This window comes from Nannospalax galili, unplaced genomic scaffold (assembly GCF_000622305.1).
Source record: "Nannospalax galili isolate Female #2095 unplaced genomic scaffold, S.galili_v1.0 scaffold1639, whole genome shotgun sequence".
NCBI lineage: Eukaryota > Metazoa > Chordata > Mammalia > Rodentia > Spalacidae > Nannospalax > Nannospalax galili.
Genome location: NW_008343206.1, coordinates 1,474,565 through 1,482,192, shown reverse-complemented (window position 1 = coordinate 1,482,192; position 7,628 = coordinate 1,474,565). Strand labels below are relative to the sequence as shown.

The following is a 7,628-nucleotide window of genomic DNA, read 5'->3' as shown; positions in this document are numbered from 1 at the left end:
TGGTCAGTGGTGACCCAGCTGTCCTCCGTGGTCTCTGGTCAGTGGTGACCCACTCTCCATTGTGTATATCCAGTCTACTCTCTATAGAAGGCAGAAGGCATCAGAATGGGAAGACGGCAGCTGCGCGCGCGCGCGCGCGCGCGCGCGCGCGCGTGTGGTGTGTGTGTGTGTGTGTGTGTGTGTGTGTGTGTGTGTGTGCATGTGTGTCGTGCGACCTGCCTCCCTTGGCAACAGCCCTCAGGCCTTACCACCCTTGCATGAAGGCCCTGAGACCCCTGTCCCATTGACTGCCATGTCCAGGCCTGCTTGTCCTCCATAGGGTACTGAACGACCCACAGACTCTTTGGGTGCAGGGGGAGAGGAGAAGTGCTCTTCAGGGGAGGGAGGTGAGGGGCGGAGGTGGAGCTAGAAGGTGGCAGGTCGCCCTGGGTGCTAAGTAGAAAGTAGTTTCACCCCAGGCCCCCACCTTGTGAGATAGGAGTTGGGGTGAGCTGGAGGTGCTGAGTCACCCCATTCTTCCTGCCCCTCCCCCTCCAGCTGAGTCACTGATCTGAGATCTCAAGGTCCAGTCACCCAGGCCCTGGGAGGATGGGGATGTGACTCCCTGGCACCCAACAAGTTCCCAGGGGCCATCTGAGGTCATCTGAGAGACTGGGCTATGGGTCAGCTGAGAGGATGGACCTGAGCTGGTGTGGGGCAAGGCAGGGCTGGGAATGTCTGGCATGATTAAATGGGGTTAGGGGGGAATCCCCCTTCATCAAAGAGGAACTGAGGGTCTGCTGTCAGCCTTTACAATCCTGTTCCAGACCCCCAAGGTGTCTGAAGTTTCCAGTCTCAAACCTGCAGCCTCATTGGTTACCAGGAATGGAAGAGCCCCTCAAACAGGTCACCTCACCATGAAATCACCCCAAGCAGGAAGAGCCACCTCTTGGGGAGGGGGTGGTCCCTCAAGCAGTAAGAAATTCTTCAAATCACCTTACGGAACCACAACTAAAATAGTGGTCAGCAAGACCAGAGCTGAATTAGAACTCCTTAACCATGTCCACCTCTCGCCCTGCCCAGCCTAAAACTCTTATCCGGGCCTCAAAGATGGGCTGACAAGGGGACTTCCCAACAAAGACACTAGGCTGACTAAAATCCCTCCACGCCTTCAATCCCAGCTCTTGGGAGGCAGAGGCAGGCGGATCTCTGTGAGTTCAAGGCCAGCCTGGTCTACATAGTGAGTTCCAGGCCAGCTGGGGCTACAGGGAGAACCTGTCTCAAAAAAAACAAATAAAAATTACAATAATTTAAAAATATGTCAGGCCGGGCGTGGTGGCTCACACCTTTAATCCCAGCACTCGGGAGGCAGAGGCAGGCGATCCCTGTGAGTTCAAGTCCAGCCTGGTCCACATAGTGAGTTCCAGGACAGCTGGGGCTACAGGGAGACCCTGTCTCAAAAAGACTAAAATAAAATAAAATAAAATGTTCCTTCTTGCCTCGTCACCATTATTACCTTTTGCTGCTTTTTTGGGAGGGTGAGTGACCAGAGGAAACCTGTTGGGACCCCCAGAGTTGGAGGGTTCTTTACCGGTGCGGCTGGGGTAGGGTGCTGGTGAAAGCACACACAGGAAGGACGTGGTAAAGAGAGCTCAGGGTGTCCAGGGTTCCAGAGGTCCATGACCCCTCTGGAGAGGGTCCCCCGGCCCTGGGATATGGTTCCTCCTTCATCTTGGCTGTCCTGGGAGAGCAGGGCGTCTGTCAGCCACACAGGGACCCCAGAGGGACCCAAGGAGCCCACAGACCTGAGCTTTGTCTCATCGGCTACTACAGAACGGACTGCCGTCCTCCAGGTTGGTCAAAGGCTCTTCCCCATGTGTGCTCTGGCACAACTCGGTGCACAGAGCAGAAGGGTCCCAGCTGTGACAGATACAGGTCAGTGTCTAGGGACAAATCGGACATAAACCAAGAATTCAGCCGATGAATGATGCTACTGTAGACAGTGGCTTTGGCTGCCTTAAAGAACAAGGTCAGGAGAGCCTGAGAGAGAAGAAGACCATGTCCAGGAGAGAGAGGCTGGAGGGACAGTGCACACATTCACCAAGGGTGAGAAGACCCCGGGAGCCTCGGGGGGGCGCAAGGGCTTGAGGGGGGACCTAGAGATGGCGGGGCCACCTGGTGGGCCATGTATAGTGCAGGTGAGTGTGCAGCCAGGCTGAGGGAGGTGGGAGGCAGAGCCACCTGGCCCCTATCATTGCCTGGACAAGCCTCGCACCCATGGATATACAAGTGTTTGCATGTGCTCGATGCCTTCCAAGGGCTCTGGGTGCAAATTTTGTTTTTTTGTTTGTGTTATTTATTTTTATTTTATGCGTATGTGTGTATTGCTTGCATGTAGGTAAGTACAGCCATGTCGTGCAATGCCTGTGGAGGTCGGAAGAGGCTGTCGGATCCCCTAGGACTGGAGTTACGGAGTTGTTTGCTGCCATGTGGGTGCTGGGATTCGAACCCAGGTCTTCTGCAAGAACAACCAGTGTTCTTAACTGCTGAGCCATCTCTCCAGCCCGTGATGGCAAATTTTGTATGTACCCTGATATTAGCAGACATCGGTCTAGATGCTTCTGTGAAGGTATCTTCAGAGGGATTGATGTTTCTATCAGTAGTTCATGAGAAAAGTATGGTACAAGCAGGCCATGTCTAATCAGGTAAACACCTTAGAGAAAAATGTGTCCCTGGGAGGAAGGAGGTCTGCCCCCTCACCAGGCTCCAGCTGTTCTGCAGCTGCTTGAGTAAATTGTGTAAAATAAACCTCCCTCTGTCCTCATATCCCCTGGGTTTGGCCCCTAGGAGACCATGATGAAGACAGACAGGGTTGGGGGAGGAGTCCTGGGGGGGTCCTGGGAAATTGAGAGCCAGGTAGCAGTGCCAGACAGGCCTGTGGGAGATGGGGATGAGGGAGGGGCCAGGCCCAGCTGTGGAGAGGCCCAGTAGTTAGATATCTGGACTTCAGGTGGGATAGAACAGGCTTGGGCCAACTGTGGCATCAAGAATGGGCAGATGGGTTGGGGCACAGCCACCATAGAGTGTTTGCTGGGCATGCAGGAGACTCTGGGTTCCATCACCAGTGCTGCAAGACGAGGAGGAGGAGGAGGAGGGGGGGGAGGGGAGGGGGGGAGGAGAGAGGGGAGGAGGAAGGGAGGGAAGAGCACAGGAGACAGGCAATGGGACAAAGGCAGTAGATCCTGGGACACCCTGAATCTACACCCTGAGCCAGGTGTCACCCTGGTTCCTGCCTGTATGGTGTTCCTTAGCTGCTGTCATAAGGGACCACACACTAGAGCTTCACAACACAACACAACACAACACAACACAACACACACTTATTCTCTTGCAACTCCAAAGACTAGAAGTCCAAAATCCGTGGCACTGGACTGCACAGTCTCATGTCCATGCTAATGTATGGTGCACACACGCGGCTGGTTCCTGAGGAGGCTCTGCTCCCTCCCTAGAGGCCCCATCCTGTACCTCCCCCTCCCCCACCACATCCCCACTGAGAACTTGACCTAGGAGGGCAAGTGAGCTGCCCAGCTGACCCCGGGTTCCACCTTCCTTCCCAGGTACCAGAGGTCTGTAGGGGCATCTTGGGATAGGATGTTACTCTTCCTGCCGCACTGCAGTTGGTGGAAATGGAGAAGGCTGAGGGAGGAAGAGTTCAGTTTGGAGTAGAGAGAGTGTGGTGTCCTTGCTGGACAAGCCTCCGGAGCCAACAGCACCCTGGGGGCAGCAGGTAAGGTTGGAGAAAGGCTAGTGGAGTTCAGGTGAAGGTCCAATTGCTCTGAAAATGAGGACAGAGTGAGGAGGAGAGGAGGAAGACTTCGAAGGGCATGAGCGGAGGTCAGTGGAGAAGCTGAGGTGGGGTTTGGTGGCATGGGGCCATCAGAGCCTAAATTGAGGGATGGGTTGACAGGAAAGACAGCAGGAGGGGTTCTGGGAGTGGACCGGTGGCCAGGCATGTGTAATCAGGGTAGTTATAGTGGGCATACTGTGGCTGTCTTAGCCTGGCCTGGGTTCACTGCAGGGTTAACACTCCACGCCCAGTGTGTCAAGTGGCAGTCCCCAGAGCTCTGAGATTGGGTACTGACTTTTAGGACAAAGGCAGTTTGTGTCTCACAGCCTAGGGGCCTCTCCAGCCCGGGGTTCTCAACGGCCCCTCTGATGCATCACCCAAGAAGTGGCCAGTGACCCTTCAGCAGGAGAGAGGTCAGCCTGACCAGCTGTACTGGGCTGGTCCTTCTTAGAGGATCTTGACTTCCTCTGCTCCACGGGCGGTGTCCCTGCTGCAGAGCGACAGGGAGCAGGTGGCCCCACCTTCCTGTTTTGCATCTGTGGTCCACTCCTGTTCCTGGGGCAGGGCCAGGTCAACCCTGGGATGACCTTGTTGTGGTGGGCCCAGGAGAAGAGAGCTGGATCCTGGGCAATTAGGCTCACCCTCCACTCCTGTCCCAGAACCTGTTCCGCGGAGGACTATTTCGTGCCACTCCAGGAAGAGACCTTAGTGCCCACCCTCCACCCACAGCCACGAGGCCTGTTCCCCAGGGTTGGCCGGTGGTGACGGTCAGTGTCTGTCTGCCTTTGGGATGCCACCTTCCTGTGGCACCTGCCCCTCCCAGACAGCTGGATGAACGGGTCCAGGGCTGTAACACCCCCTTCCTTTGGAGCAGTGACTCAGAAGGGAAGGGAGTGGTGGGCAGGCCAGGTGTCCCCTCCATCCATGAACAGTGCCCCAACTCTTCCAGCCTGGATGGCCCCAGTGGAGCTGGCTGGGAGGATAGGCCAGCCCAGCTGAGAGACAAACCCAGGGGTCTCCATTCCCCACCCTGGAGGGACCCTGCAACAAGCAGTGGTGGCTGTGGTGTAAGCCTCTATTCCCCAGGTGACACAGGACTTTCCCTGCAGGTCTCTACTTCTCCACTGTTCTGGATACAGATTCCCAGCCCTGTGACTGTGGGTAGACCGTGTCTCTGAGGACTCCAAGTACATGGAGGTACTGTTGGAGTTCTGACTCTGAGGGGCACGAAGTGGGTGGCCTGCCACCTCTGTTCCTGTGTAGACCACACACAAAGCTGAGGGTCTTTGTCTCCCTGGCTAAGAGGCACATGAAGAGCGTGGGCGAAGTGTGAGGTAAGGTTGCGGCACAGAGGCAAGGCCCCCCGGGCTCCCCGGGAGGAGGCTAGCCTGGGTGTGAGGAGAGAAAAGGTGCCTGGGGGCTGGAGTGTAGGGGGAGACTGGAAATGTGTGTCCTTGTGTCTGGTCCCTTCCCTCCTATCCTAAGAGTCATCACCTCTCCAACAAAGGACGCATCTATTGAAGGAGCTTTCAGAAACAAGGACCTGGAGTCCGGCGTGGTGGCGCATGCCTTTAATCCCAGCACTCCTGAGGCAGAGGCAGATGGATCTCTGTGAGTTCCAGGCCAGCCTGGTCTACATAGTGAGTTTCAGGTCAGCTCGGCCTATGGGGAGACCCTGTCTCAAAAGAGAACCCCCCCCCCGAAAAAAAGAATTAGGAGCCTTTTTGGGGTTAGAGATACCTTCTCCCCTGCCTTAGGGGGATCTGGGGCAGAAACATCTAGAAGAAAGTTCTCAGGATAAGAGTTCTGTGGTGCACTGCATTAGGGGAGTTAACTGGTGTTACTGTGCCCTTTGACCTCCACAGACTTCCCAGTCCCAAGTAAGAAGAAATGGCACAAGGGTGAATTTCTATTAAAAATAAAAACTTTTTTAAAAAATCTTGTTTATTAAAAAAATAATAATAAGAGAATTCTGTGGTCAGTTTGACATACACAAAGGGTGGGATGACCCTGGGCAGCGCCTCTGGCTTCTATGGCCTGCCTCAGAGAAAGAGAGAGTGAGAGACAAGCGGGCAGGAGGTGGGGGGCATGGGGAAGCCCCCAAATTCCTCGAGTCCACAGTTCCCAGGGGAGCCAAAGTGCCACAGACTGAGGTTCTGTGTTCTGAGTCTCAGCCCTAGGCAGGTCGAGCCTGGGATGCTGTAGAGACAGGTGTGGCTTTGTTTCCTAGGCCATGCAGGTTGGAGATCTCAGGCAGGGCTAGGAAACTGGGTTCTCTGGTAGCCCCAGCTAGGACTCTGTACTTCCCCTCCCTCCATCTCTACAAGAGGAAACCTGCAGGAGGTGGGGGGCAGGATGAGAGGACAGTGGGGTGTCTCCCCTTTCATATAGGGCCCCCCCTCAGTCTGTTCTTAGGACGACTTGGGGCCAGATGGTAACCTCAGTACGGGAGGAGTTGACCCAAGTATTCCCAGAGTCACTGAGGCTTCAGGGTTAGTGCACGTGTCCACCCCTCCCAGGGATGAAGTGTCCGCAGCAGAGCAGGGGCCTGTCTTTGGTTAGCCCAGCCCCGCCTTCCGGGGTCTGTGTGGCACCGTGTGGGCATCCAAGCAGGCTTGTGGAAGAAAGGCTCCTGAGCACAAGGCCAAGGGGCACCAAGGGGTGGGACGGGCAGGACCTATGGTGTCCACAGGGCTTTTTGTAGGCTGAGCCCTGGAGAGGAGTGGCCGCCTCATAGTTGGCCAGAGAAGCATTTGTTATGGAAGACCTAGCAGAGACAGGGGGAGGTGGGCTACTGGGGCGTCTGACTTCAGGTTCTCACACTCAGGACTCCTCGAGGATAGAGCGAAGGCCATTCCTTCCCTGAGTGTCCAGCACCATGTGACTGCTGGCCCCAGGGCACTGACCTCTGAGTGCATGACCGGAGAGTACATGCCAGCCAGCAACTTCCTTCCCTTTCTAGAAACGGCTTTTGCTGTCCCTGCTGTAGAGATGGTCATGTAAGGCTGGCCTCGGCTTGTCCACCCCACCTCTGGCTCTTCTCCTGGATGACCACCCCATGTGCCTCAGACTTGGATCCCCTGCTGGCCAGAGCCTCTTCAGAAGTGACCCCAGCCCATAGGCTCTGCTCTCTGGCTTCCAGCTTGGATTCTGCCTGCATGGGTGGTCCCTCCTGCCTCAGAGGCCTGGCTTGTCAGATTCTTCCCTTGCAGAGACAGACCACTGTGGCTGTCCACTAAGGATGTGTCGGAGTGCAGAGAGGTCCAGTCACCCTGGCCCTGCCAGTTTGATGGTTGATACTGATTATTGGCTTGACGGGATCTAGACTCACCTTGAAGACAAGCCCCTGGCCATGTCTATGAGGGCTTCTAGATCCAGTTAACTGAGGTGGGAAGACCCACCCTGAACGTGGGGGGCACCACCCCAGGAGCTGGGGTCCCAGACTGAATAAAAAGGGGAAAGTGAGTTGGGCACCTCTCTCTGCTTCTTGACCATGGATGCAACACGATCAGCCGCCTCACGTTCCTGCCGTCATGCCTCCCCATGCTGGACTGTGTTCTCAAACCATGAACCAAATAAACCCTTCCTTCCTTAAGTTACTTTTGTCAGGTCTTTTGTTACAGCAACAGAAGAAGTAACTGATACGGGTTCTGACTCAAGTGAGGACTTGGCCGTAGGGAGCAAAGTTCTGGGATGGGAGGTGGCAGCCGACTCTAGAGGGCCTGTGAGATCAGGATGAGGGAGAAGAGTCATCTGTACACGGAGACCACAGCTGCCCTTCACACCCTAGACCATGGCCTCC

General features: G+C 55.6%; 1 long non-coding RNA gene across 2 annotated transcripts in view; it reads left to right on the top strand.

The window, feature by feature from the left end:
• Nucleotides 1-7,385, top strand: part of LOC115071389 — a 9,945-nt gene extending 2,560 nt beyond the window's left edge. Inside the window, exons 3-6 of one of the 2 annotated variants that reach the window (XR_003850472.1) lie at nucleotides 3,597-3,766; nucleotides 4,936-5,160; nucleotides 5,312-5,466; nucleotides 6,789-7,385. This is a non-coding gene — a long non-coding RNA (uncharacterized LOC115071389). The remainder of the gene's footprint in view (nucleotides 1-3,596; nucleotides 3,767-4,935; nucleotides 5,161-5,311; nucleotides 5,467-6,788) is intronic. The other variant, XR_003850473.1, reaches the window with a different exon arrangement.
• The last annotated feature ends 243 nt before the right edge of the window (nucleotides 7,386-7,628 follow it).